The sequence below is a fragment of the Schistocerca piceifrons genome, chromosome 2, assembly GCF_021461385.2.
Source record: "Schistocerca piceifrons isolate TAMUIC-IGC-003096 chromosome 2, iqSchPice1.1, whole genome shotgun sequence".
NCBI lineage: Eukaryota > Metazoa > Arthropoda > Insecta > Orthoptera > Acrididae > Schistocerca > Schistocerca piceifrons.
In genome coordinates this window covers 25,569,192-25,583,046 of record NC_060139.1, presented here as the reverse complement: position 1 = coordinate 25,583,046, position 13,855 = coordinate 25,569,192, and the positions used below count along the sequence as shown (strand labels likewise).

At 43.6% G+C, this 13,855-nt stretch overlaps 1 protein-coding gene across 2 annotated transcripts in view; it reads right to left on the bottom strand.

Moving 5' to 3' along the window:
- The window catches only part of LOC124776992 (brain-specific angiogenesis inhibitor 1-associated protein 2-like), an 886,269-nt gene that overhangs the window by 493,665 nt on the left and 378,749 nt on the right, over positions 1-13,855 (bottom strand). The window lies entirely within an intron of this gene.

The window sequence follows — 13,855 nt, the reverse complement described above, 5'->3', positions numbered from 1 at the left end:
AATTTAGAACAATTTGTACTTACAGTTTTCTAATGGTCCATTTGTGTAGAGTCTCACACACACTTAACATCACACACAACTTGTTGTACACTTTACACATCGAAAATATCTTACATAAACAAAACAGTTACAAAGATCTTCTTACAGGTAGTTCACAGAGATAACATTTTAGGTCTTCCACAGATTATGATATGCTTTTGTACAGAGGTTATTTATCTTAACAATTTGGCTCATGAATTACTTAAATTGATTTTACAATTGTGCTTATTTCTATGTTTTACTATTTTTATTTAAGTATATTATCGAAACATCTGAAGAAATTCACTGATTCACTTTCAAGTTTTTCATTTAATATTTTATGTTCATATTTTCTGTAATGTGAATATATCTCCAGTTCTTCAATCTAATCCATTTTATGTCCTTTTAGTCGGTGGAGTACTTCGACATTTTGCTCTATTTTTCCAAATGGGTGTCCTGTATTAGGAATGTGTGTTGCTATTGCCGATGTAGTGCGTTTGTTGTGTGTGTATGCTCTAATGTGCTCTGTGTACCTGGTGTTGATATTTCGGCCTGTTTGTCCTACGTAGAACTTGGAGCATTCCTGGCATGTTACCTTGTATATTCCAGAGTCTGAATATGGATCATGATTACACTTTATATTATGTATTAGTTTTTGGTGTAGTTTATTGGATGTAGAAAACCCAAATTTAGCCACTTACCTCACAAAAAGAATTGATATCCAACTAAAAATGGCGCTTCTTATATATTACAGTAAAAGTCAACAAAATGAAGCAGACTCACACACACTGATAACATCAAAATAAATGGCTTAATACACACCAAAAAAACGCACTTGAAAATGGGAATTATTTCTCGAAACGCGTCGTGCGAATAGTAAAATAAAGAAAAAATCGTGACTGGTAGCAGAAGATTTATTTATTTATAAACAAACCTATTGTCGATCATATCTTTAAAACGTTCTTCGGTACCGTTTTTCAGAACGGAGTCTACACAGATTAAGCCTCCATCCGTTACTCTTGTACAGATCTCGAAGTGGAGATGAGACCAACTCGCACAGTTTCTCCGTTTTCTGTGAATAAAATGAGAGCAGGCGAAGGCACTTGTCAAGACAGAGGGCTCCCACGAGGGAGTAGACCGGCGTCTCAATTTCGTTGGTTCACCTAAACTGATTAACAGCAATGCAGGGATGATTTCTTGGAGAGGAGATGATCAGCTTACAACACGGTGGATAACTTAGCTACAATTCTGTATTACCACCAAAGTAACTTTTTCATACTATCACGTTTTTTCGGCGGTTCATTTTCAATTGCTTCTTCTGAAACAAACGTATAACACATATTACATACATCATGTTATGTCATACACTTAAATAATTGAGGACCAGTCTGTATTACTCTTTATGTACATGCCATGTGATATATATAGTCTCTTATCATATAATTTTACAAAGTCACCTTGTGTATGTGTGTGTGTGTGTGTGTGTGTGTGTGTGTGTGTGTGTGTGTTTGTGTGTACGTAATATGCCTGTCATGTTCATTCATAACTTGCGAGGTGCTGGGACCAGCAGTGTATTTAACACTAAATTCTTCTAGACTTTTACTGTTGCACATGGATTAAGAAGAAACATGAACTGACTGTAATCGACCCTGCAAGTGGAGTAGAAAAGAGTTTGGCACCTGCAATAATGTAATTTGACAGAAATTAATTTAATAATGGAAACTTTTATTAATGTGGTGAGAAATGAAAGGGTTGCTCTACCGATCTACAGCATGAAAGTTCTGTCCAAAATAACAATTTGATTTATTATGACTAAACTCAAAATAATAAACAAAACACATGAAACATTTACAATACGTCAAATTGGATACTCAAATAAATATTGTGAAGCTGAACTTGTCCATAAACGAGCTCGTGACATTAATGACAAAGTGGTATGTGGAGCCAATTCCTTGCAACTCAAATCTTAAGAGAAACACCCAGCCAAGCCAACATAAATCGCTGCTTCAGCAGTGAGAACTCAGACAATGAACACACAAGACAGAATCACGTTAGAAAAGACGAACAGGCGCGCTCTGCTGAGCTCTGATTATCACATAGCAAAATTCCCTAATCTGCCAGTGCTGCGGACATACATTACCAAGCTGTCTTCTTAACTGCAAGGACATGATCAGGCGTACTGGAGGCGATGGCTGGTTGCTTCGACGTCCCGTCGTGGTGATGATCCTGGTCTGGTTGTTCCAGACTAACGACTTCCTAGCAATATAAATGCGCCTCTGAGGGAGACGAAGAAGGCTCGCTAAGCAATCACTGACGGTACAGTGAGTGATTTTAACAAGCGAAGTCACACAGTAACTCCAATACAGTCAACTTTAGCCAAAACTGCTCAAGGCAGACAACATAGGCCGCTTGTACACAGAACACTCAATTGCCAACTGTACTCGGAAAGTTACGTTGAAGTCCAAAATTCAGCAACTTTTTCAAACAGTTACAATTAAATGAAAGTATATTAGACAGCCAACGGGAGGCAGGCTGTACAGAGCAGCGAGAGCTCTGACTGAAAGGCGAGAGCCCACTCTCTCAAGAGCACCCGTACAAGCTGAACACAGAGCATTCCCACCCCCACGACAGTGGCCGTGGTCAAACGTTCCAATCAGCAACTCGAAAACCGGCGGAAAATTCCACTCTATTGCCGACGCACTTATATTCAACCAATGGAGATACTTGGCGCCAATTTCTGCGCCGATTTTGCTATGTCACGGAGCTATCCCCTGAGCAAGCCAATCACAGTTATGATTTTGCAGAAAACGCGGGAATTTTCGCGTCAAGACTGCCTGGGAACACAAGTCATTCCCACGCCTAGCTGGTAGGCCGCCAGAAAGTTTTTCACTAAGTTTCTGCGAAGTAACGGAATCTCTAGCCCAGCCGCTCCGTCAGGCCCCTGTGGGCGTGTCGCCCCCGCTCTTATGACAATGTCGACGCCTGGAAAGCATCCACTCGACTCCCTCACACCCGTCGGCTTAATCCTTTCAAGATCAGCAGAACCCGCCTGTCACCGGACCACCCGGGTGACGAGAGACGCTGTGTGGGAAGTCCGTGTGTGAAGGAATAGCGACTTTTCACCGCATGCAATTAGAGGCGAAAATCGAATTACTCAAAGATAGAAATATGAGAGGGGGCTCATGCCACCCCTCAAACTGACGCCGAGGCCAACATTCCGTGTTTATCAACCATTTGAATACCACAACTGCTGTAATGGCACACGTGAGATTGGGGGGGGGGGGGGGGGAAGGAGGAAGGGGTGGGTGGGTGTGGGGTGGGTGTAATGGTGTTGCTACAGGCAGGGCATCCAGCTATCCCTTAAATTAATCATGACACATCCGTTAATAACCATGCCGAACCTGCGCCGATGCTGCGAAAAGGAAGAATGAGGAAGTAAACAGTTCGCCGCTCGGAGGCTGTCTCCTGCAGTCGGAGACGAAACGTCAGGAGAGAGTTTTATACATCGACGATGGCCTATCAGCCCGGAAGTTTTAAGTGAAAACAATACTGGCCGTGAAAGCCTACATTGTATGATAAAAAGGAAGAAGTTTGTTCTCGTTACTGGGTTCGAACATTTAGTCGTCATTATATTGCCGTACTGCATTTATGGGAGGTAAAGTGGTTCGTCTGCTACAGATTTCTTGCTCTTACGATGTCCTACACAAAAAAAGTTCAGCAAATGATCAGTTTTGCCACTAATAGGTGTACTGCGGCTATCTGAACATGAGATGACTAGTCATATTGTAGAGATTGGAAATTGCTGTAGACAGTGTCTGCGAACTAAATTTTGGGTTTTAAAACTCCACCTTCTGTAAAAAAGAAAGCAAGAAAAAAGAAAAGCCACTTTTTAATTCTGAAACTACATTGATTGCAAAGATAGAACTGTGATGTTCAGCCTGCTTGCATAAGTTTCGTGACTTCAGAGCATACCTCGTTTTCCGTCGAATTACACGCCCTTAGTTTGTTTCTTTGTTGTTTCACACCTTTTCCACTTCACTTAAATGATGCCACAAATTTTCCTACTTAGAACCGATACTCACTGAGAAATGAACTCAGTGTTCGAAATGAACAACGGCAAAATAACAACTAGGTTGTGAGCGTGGCCGGCCGCAGTGGTCTCGCAGTTCTAGGCGCTCAGTCCAGAACCGCGCGACTGCTACGGTCGCAGGTTCGAATCCTGCCTCGGGCATAGATGTTTGTGATGTCCTTAGGTTAGTTAGGTTTAAGTAGATCTAAGTTCTAGGGGACTGATGACCACAGATGTTAAGTCCCATAGTGCTCAGAGCCATTTGAACCATTTGAGTGTGGGGTTGATCTGCTATTCTGTTATTCTGTGCAACAGATTAATCTGAGATGTACCCTTTACCCTGTGTCTCCTGCAAGATGCAATTTACACCCCCACACTACTACAGAAGTCAGACAGATGGTCCTAACGTTCTAAAGAGAAATGCCTGAAAAACTTTCAGCAATAAATATCTTCTGGAGTCGTCTGCTGTAAGGAAATGGCACAAAAATTCACAAAATTTCTTACGTAAGTAGTGGGGTACTTGGGTACTGGGGTAGTGCTAGTTAGTGTAAGAAAAACATGAAACTAATGTAAATTATTATTTATTTTGCAAAAATTCTGAGAAATCACAATGTAACTCTTAGTTATGAATTGAACAAGTTATATCCAGGTTCTTTTCGGAATGTGAAGTTACCTCTCAAGGATAGGATTCGCTAATGAAATTTCTGTACAAAGTTTAAAATTGTTATTGACTTGGCAGAATGGCTGAGAGGCGCGCCTACTCAACTTGAATAGTTATCCTTTAGAATCTTGCTAGGTACGGTTGAGGCTGTCGCTTGTGAAATGCAGTGAAGTGTACTGTTGTGGAGGAAATGTGGGGCTCGCTATAGCTGTAGTGCACAATACCATAAGCTGCGATGACTGCTGTCTGTGCCACTCGCTGCTGACAAATAAGATAACTCTCGTTCTATCTGGGCTGACCTTCGCCAATCAAACTCTCCCTATTCCTTGATGACGTCAAGGACTCCTATTCGCCCCTAGTCTAGATATTGGCGTGGTACACAGTCTGATAACCTGTCTACCACGATGCCAACCTAAATTCGCTCACAGGCGTTTAACTATAACTCTGTCCGTTCACACCGCACAATAAGTGTGTTGGCCAACACAGTGACCAACGCTTAATCACAAGGACTCAATATAGAGTAGTACTTCGATTCGCTCTCGACAGAGGTGCTCTCCCAGTGAAGTACTGAGGAGAGACTTGTTCCTCGCTCCAAGAGCGACAACGGAACGGCGCCTCTCCATGCCAGACATGAAGGGGTATATCTTTCGGTCTCTTCCATTACTCCTTCAGCTCAAGGCGTCAGAAATATCGTCTGCCAATCAGCATTGCTCTTCTAAAATGGGAGAATGACGTTTCGTTTAAGATGACAAATCCGGAAGTCTGTAGTATCGGTGTTTGGCGTTTGCTGTCTCCCTGTGAAAATCTCTGGAACTGCGTGCTATGTGTAAAGAATGCATAGGTTGGACACTCCCACACAATGTAGCGGAATTTGCTTTTAAGCCGAACACGGGGTCATTCTCCCTTTCACTCGGGCACACACTGTCTGCTCCACGGGCGGCCGAGGTTGACTCGTCCTCTGAAGGGACCGGCCTCCCGGTGTGTGGTGTGCCTCTCTCGAACTAAAAGCTCCTGTGACCGTCGTGTCTGGAATGTATGTGTGTACGCCAACCTCGAGTATTTCAGCCCCGGTGCGCACTTGTTGTTTGCACATCGTTTACATGAATTCATACAACATTGACTTTATCTTATCGCGTTCGGGTTCGAATGAAGCGTCTTGATGTGCGGAATATGATTGCGAGGGCGGAATGTGTAAGCAATTAAGGTCAGGAGACGACGACGTCTTACAAGGTGACTTAATTTTATGAAGTAACTGTTTCACTTTACAGCCACTGTAACCCTAAATAAGTTATTGACTGAAAGAAAAGGAGAAGAAACTAGTTCGCTTGAAATACAAGCACTCAGAGGTAATGAAAGGCAGTTTGATGAGAGCGTGGAAGGTCGTGTGCAGGGTAGCGTAGCCGCCGACATCACTCGCCGGGGACAGCTTTCCTGGAGCTCGGCCCGCCTCGGCGCCTCTTCAGCCATTGATGGCCTCTAATTGGTGGTAGCGGCGCGGCCGCTGGACCCCCTGCGGCACTCATTAGCAAGTTGGGGGCGCCGGCGCCGACCCGGGCGGCGTCGCCCCGTTCCGGTCACCGCCGCAGGCAGCTCGCACCCCGCCAACCCCCTGTCTGGACGGACGGTGCTGCCGCCCTGCGGTGGGGCTCCGCAGCGCTAGATACGGCTGGGGGTGCTGACAACGCTGAAGATGGAAACGACGAGCTACTATTAATCAAATTGCGTGCATATGGAGTATCGTCTCAGTTGTGTGACTGGATTCGTGATTTACTCTCAGAGAGGTCACAGTTCGTAGTGATAGACTGTAAATCACCGAGTAGAACACAAGTGATATCTGGCGTTCCGCTAGGTAGTGTCCTAGGCCCTCTGCTGTTCCTGAAAAATGGTTCAAATGGCTCTGAGCACTATGGGACTTAACATCTATGGTCATCAGTCCCCTAGAACTTAGAACTACTTAAACCTAACTAACCTAAGGACAGCACACAACACCCAGCCATCACGAGGCAGAGAAAATCCCTGACCCCGCCGGGAATCGAACCCGGGAACCCGGGCGTGGAAAGCGAGAACGCTACCGCACGACCACGAAATGCGGGCTACTGTTCCTGATTTACATAAATGATCTAGGTGATAATCTGAGAAGCCCCCTTAGATTATTTGCAGATGACTCTGTAATTTACCGTCTAGTAAAATCATCAGACCATCAATTCCAATTACAAAATGATGTAGAGAGAATTTCTGTATGGTGCGAGAAGTGGCAATTGGCACTAAACAAAGAAAAGTGCGAGGTCATCCACATGGCTACTAAAAGAAATTCAATACATTTTGGGTATACGATAAATCGCACAAATCTAAGGGCTGTCAATTCGACTAAATACCTAGGAATCACAATTACGACCAACTTAAACTGGAACGACCACACAGATAATATTGTGGGGAAGGCGAAACAAATACTGCGCTTTGTCGGCAGAACACTTAGAAGATGCGACAAACCCACTGAAGAGACAGCCTAAATTTCACTTGTCCGTCCTCTGCTGGAATATTGCTGCGCGGTGTGTGATCCTTACCAGGTAGGATTGACGGAGGACATCGAAAAAGTGCAAAGAAGGGCAGCTCGTATCGTGTTATCGCGCAATAGTGGTGAGAGTGTCACTTACATGATACGCGAGTTGGGGTGGCAGTCACTGAAACAAAGGCAGTCTTCTTTGCGGCGAGACCTAATTACGAAATTTCAATCACTAACTTTCTCTTCCGAATGCGAAAATATTTTGTTATACCCACCTACGTAGGGAGAAGTGATCATCATAATAAAATGCGAGAAATCAGAGCTCCAACGGAAAGATTTAGATGTTCCTTTTTCCGACTCGCCATTCGAGCGTGGAATGGTAGAGAAGTAGTATGACAATGTGTAAGTAGGTTCAAAAAAATGGCTCTGAGCACTATGGGACTCAACTGCTGAAGTCATTAGTCCCCTAGAACTTAGAACTAGTTAAACCTAACTAACCTAAGGACATCACAAACATCCATGCCCGAGGCAGGATTCGAACTGCGACCGTAGCGGTCTTGCGGTTCCTGACTGCAGCGCCTTTAACCGCACGGCCACTTCGGCCGGCGTGTAAGTAGGCTGTTTAGGTTTTTATGTTGGTAACGTCACCTAGCAATCTCTATGAAAATCACTAGCTGTGCTGTGTGCAGTCTGCGGCTGGTTGGCATTGTTGGAATATTCGCCATTGTAGTGTTGGGCAGCGGCAGTTGGCTGTGAACAGCGCGTAGCGTTGCGCAGTTGGAGGTGAGCCGCCAGCAGTGGTGGATGTGGGGAGAGACATGGAAGGATTTTAAGAGCGGACGATCTGGACGTGTGTCCACCAGATAAAGTAAATTTGTAATACTGGATACCATGAACTAATATATATATTATCACTTTTGAACACTATTGAGGTAAATACATTGTTTGTTCCCTATCAAAATCTTTCATTTGCTGACTATGCATATCAGTAGTTAGTGCCTTCAGTAGTTAGAATCTTTTATTTAGCTGGCAGTAGTGGCGCCCGCTGTATTGCAGTAGTTCGAGTAACGAAGATTTTTGTGAGGTAAGTGATTCATGAAAGGCATAGGTTATTGTTAGTGAGGGCCATTCTTTTGTAGGAATTGTTGAAAGTCAGATTGCGTTGCGCTAAAAATATTGTGTGTCAGTTTAGTGTTGATCAGAACAAGAAAAGAGAATAATGTCTGAGTGCGTTCAGTTTTGCTCAGCTGTTTGAAAAGCAAATAACGTAAGAGGTTTACCAGCACAATAATTCATTAATTTTTCTAAGGGGACCTTTCAAATGGTTCGATGAACCCTCTGCCAGACACTTAAGTGTGAATTGCAGAGTAGCCACGTAGATGAAGATGTAGATGTAGTGCCAGTGGCTTTCAGAAGCAGCCAAAATCGTTAAAACAGATCAACTGATGAAATCGCTGCCAGATTGTATCACGTAGCCTCAGCCATAGACTAAGCACATGACAGACTTCGATCCACTGTCAGGGTACAAGCAAAACGCGATCAGTCTGGAAGGAGTAAAATATATCCAAAGATGACTTTAGATTGTGCGTTGTATTCGTATAGTAAAGGAAAGAGCATGCTTATCAAACATCTGAGCATCACGGAGGGGCTTGAATTGTAAGGGTGCACAAACCAAAGAGGGTTTGACAGCAAAATACTTCCCGATAAATGCAGATCAGGAAAACTTTCGTCTCTGGAATACCGGATAAATTACAGCTCGTACGTGGCTTAAAAATACTTGCAAATATTTCTTCGTGCTGAGACCAGAAAAACTTCAATCGTTTGGCCAAAAATACGGGTCTCTGAGTATTCTGGGGGATGCTTCATTTTGAACTAGAACAGATAAATAACAGTTCAGTTTATTACATGAAGGAATAAAAGATTTACTTAACTTTGACACAGCCCTTTGCCACAGGATTACTGGATAATTTACAAATGTCATTGCTTATGAAAGAGTAACATGGTTCAAATGGGTCTGAGCACTATGGGACTGAATATCTGAGGTCATCAGTCCCCTAGACTTAGAACTTAGAACTACTTAAACCTAACTAACCTGAGGACATCACCCACATCCATGCCCGAGGCAGGATTCGAACGTGCGAGCGTAGCAGCAGCACGGTTCCACACTACGAAAGCGTCACTGAATGCACAGATTAACGAACTGTTCTCTTGCAGCACAGTGTTCGACATTTACAAGTGTGCACGTTCACCTGAAGCTTCAATTTCTCGCTAATGTCTGCGATATGACATGCGTTGCCGGCTTTGGTGTGGCACACTGCGATCTCTGGAAGATATTACAGTTCATGTCTCGCAATTTTCGCGAATGAATCAGGGAAGGAGTAAATGATAGTAGTAAAGTTTTCCTCGCCTGAGAGCAAAATATTGTTTTCTAAGTATAGACGTAAATATGCAACTGCAATAGTCGTCCTACAGCATATTCCTACCGATTCCATGGGTTACTGGATACTTGCTGTTAGTCTGTTGTTTAATGCGATGTCATTGTCCGAAGGGACGTGCAGGCCGGTGAAAACCGACTGCAACTCGCTGACGTAGTGGCTCGTCCTCTGCGTCACAAGTAGGCGAGTTTCGGGGGCGGGCTTCGGCAGGGGCGGCGATGTCCACGGAGAACGGCCGCCTCCGTGCCGGCGCTGCCGGCCACACTAAATCACGGCCGCCGGCGAATCCCCAGCCTCCAGCAGGACACAATGGAACACGCCCCTTACTACACATAAAGATGCTCGCCAAAGACTCTTAAAAAACTCTCCCGCGGAAATATATGGCCAGCCGCGCGCGAACAGAGATATAAGTGCATCTGGTAACGCCCGAAAGGAGGCAGCCGGGGCACTATTTCACCATCGGAAAAGGCCTCTCACTGCTTACTGGGCGGTAACAGGGTGAAAGATCAGAAACGGTATTGAGGGGCTCCGGAACGCCCTATACTTGCAATGTTAAAATAACGCTTATAAATTACATCTTTCCTCACAAAGTATTTGAGGTAGGAAGTTGTTTTACAGATTATTTATTGGAATATGGGCTACAACTTAACACAGGGATTTTACAAAATTTTAGTTCAGTTATTAAAGATGATTTTTTTCAATTGTAATGAAAATTCACAACATTTTTTTGCAATTTTTTATTCATATATTCAAAAATATACAGTTTTCTGGAAAAAGGCTGTGTGAAATTATGCAGAAGGTACTGTGTAACATTTACTGAAAGTTTGAAACAAATATGTTTGGAAGATCCTTAGAAAACATGTAATTAGTATGAGAAAATAAAAGTTTTGGGAATCGAGCGACAAAGATTGGATTAACTTTTTAGTGCATTCCAGGTCCATAGGATGGATTGTCTTCATCCTCTGCAAACTCCTCCTCCAGCTTCCTCTTGTTCCTCCTCCTGTTTACTCTTGCTTGTATTTCTAGACTCTTTACAGCCCTGTCTGCAGCCCGAAGGCGTTCCTTGTCTAAAGCAAGCATCGCTCGTTGTTGTGTTCGTAGATTTTGCTACCATTTTCTTCAGTTGCAGCTACTGCAACACTGTTCCAAAAGGTGGTCATGTATGAACACTTATCACATTTCAGTTGTATTTCACTAGCAAGTCCTACGTGCTTTATTATGGAGAGTTTCAGACCAACTTCACTACAATGAATACATATTACACAGTTTGAAAAAATTCCTTTGAGAACCGACATATCAAATATTTCATTCACATCCGATTCGCCCATAAAACATTCATAGTTTTCACTCATTAAACCAAGCTTCTTCTGTGAAGTATTTTCTTTCCCACTTTGACTGCTATGGGCAGGTGTACTTGAGAGGTTAGGTTCACTCACTTGGTTATCGTCTTTATTGTTTACAGTAATAACACATAACTTTGGCTTTCCAACATTTCTCCTTTTCTTAAAAGCCTTCAGAGGATTTCTAATAACTTTACTTTTACTCATTATTATACTTCAACAAAACAGAGACTCAAGAAACATAATTAATTACGAATATTTTCGAGATAACGACAGAGTAAATAAACATGAAACAATCGACAATCACACCAGCGACATATATTGAACCATCACAGGTTAGCCACAACACATACTTTATCTCACATCACTAAAATGTACCTGATGAACACGGACGTTAATAATAACACCATTTGACAGCAGTTTAACAGCGCCACAGTGGGTCACGCCCATGTAGAACACATTTTAAAAAAAAATTTAAAAATAGTTGTAGTCTTCGGAATTGAATAAATTATATATCTATTAAAAGGTAATAGCCTGCAGATTCAGAAAACGCAAAAAATTAAAAATTGAACTTTTCATGATTTTGAGCCTTTCCAGAGCCCCTTAAGCGCTACGGTCGTACCTTACTGAAAGGGAAAAAGATACCGTTTACTTCGTCATATTTGTATGTTTCCCGTTGTTCCTTAATTTTTTATATATTCTTGCAGAAGTCTTTGCAACTAACAAGAGGAAGCCACGACGTTGGGATAACCGGTTTATTTCAAACTTTTTACACCTCTAGCAGGTCATTAAAACAAGATAATGTGCAAGTAGTAACATTCACTGTGCTGGCAAATCCGAGAAAGTCGAAAGAGAAGTTTTACGCATCTGTTATGTAACTGATGTGCCTGTGCGTAGGTGCCGTATGTTAGATTCAGTGTTGGTGAAGTACTTAGCGTCTGAGCTGCGTAAGACGAACGCGTATGTGCCGACGTATCTGCCGGCCTTTGTGACCGGGCGGTTCTAGGCGCTTCAGTCTGGAACCGCGCGACCGCAACGGTCGCAGGTTCGAATCCTGCCTCGGGCATGGGTGTATGTGATGCCCTTAGGTTGGTTAGGTGGTGGTTCCGCAAGGTTCGCAGGAGAGCTTCTGTAAAATTTGGAAGGTAGGAGACGAGATACTGGCGGAAGTGAAGCTGTGAGGACCGGGCGTGAGTCGTGCTTCGGTAGCTCAGATGGTAGAGCACTTGCCCGCCAAAGGCAAAGGTCCCGAGTTCGAGTCTCGGTCGGGCACACAGTTTTAATCTGCCAGGAAGTTTCAGGTTTACGTAGTTGTAAGGTCTAGGGGACTGATGACCTCAGATGTTAAGTCCCATAGTGATCAGAGCCATCTGAACCGACATTTCTACTCCTGTTCAAACCGTCATTTATGTAGTACAAGTGTAAATTTTGTGAAATTAAAAGAAATTGCACCTACACTATTCGTTTTTGCTACATTAGCTACGCAGGTTGACTGTAAAATGGAACTTGTCTCTATGTCTGCTGCTCGAAGCGTCGAGGTGCAAAGTAGTTCCGAGTACCTTACCAAATTGCTTATATAAGGGATTTCGCAAATCACGACAGGTATACATTTTCAGGAAAACAGTAAACGTTAGTTCATTTAGTTGTCAGTACTTATAAAATTGTTTTTCTAATAATTAAATTTAATTAAAAATAGTAAATAGTCAAATAACATGAAATTCACTAATAATCGTACTTCTTGCAAAATGCAGGTGGTTTTTTTTTAGTTATACACTGAAGACCCAAAGAAATTGGTACACCTGCCTAGTATCGTGTAGTGACCCCGCAAGACGCAGAAGTGCCGCATCACTATGTGGCATGGACTCCACTAATGTCTGAAGTAGTGCAGGGGGGAATAGGTAGCATGAATCCTACAGGGCTGTCCATAAATTCGTAAGAGTACGAGGGGGCGGAGATCTCTTCTGAACTGTACATTGCAAGGCATTCCACATAATATGTCCGGGGAATTTGGTGGCCAGCAGAAGTGGTTAACTCTGAACAGTGTTCCTGGAGCCACTCTGTAGCAGTTCTGGGTGTGTGGGGTGTCGCATTGTCCTGCTGGAATTGGCCAAGCCCATCAGAGCGCACAATGGACACGAATGGATGCAGGTGATCAGACAGGATGCTTACGTACGTGTCAACTGTCAGAGTCGTATCTAGACGCACCAGGGATTCCATATCACTCCAACTGCACACGCCCCACATCATTGGAGAGCTTCCGCCGGCTTGTACAGTCCGCTGCCGACATGCAGGTCCATGGATTCATGACGTTATCTCCATACCCGTACAAAATGTTCAAATGTGTGTGAATTCCTATGGGGCCAAACTGCTGAGGTCATCGGTCCCTAGACTTACACACTACTTAAACTAACTTATGTTAAGAACAACACACACACACTCATACCCGAGGGAGGACTCGAACTGGCGTGAGGGACAGCGCAATCAGTAACATGGTGCCTCTAACCGCGCGGCCACTCCGCGCGCCCCCTACCCGTACCCTCGATCCGTTCGATACAATTTGAAATGAGACTCGCTCGACCAGGCAACACATTTCCTGGCATCAACAGTCAAATGTCGGTATCGACTGGGCAAGGCGAGGCGTAAAGCTTTGTCTCATGCAGACATCAAGGGTACACGAGTGGGTCTTTTGCTCTAAAAGCCCATATTCAGTGAATGATTCGCAATCTGACACTTTTCATTGACCCAGTATTGAAATCTGAGGAATTTGCGGAAGGGGTACACTTCTGTCACGTTGAACGATTCTCATTCTCTTCAGTCGTCATTGGTCCA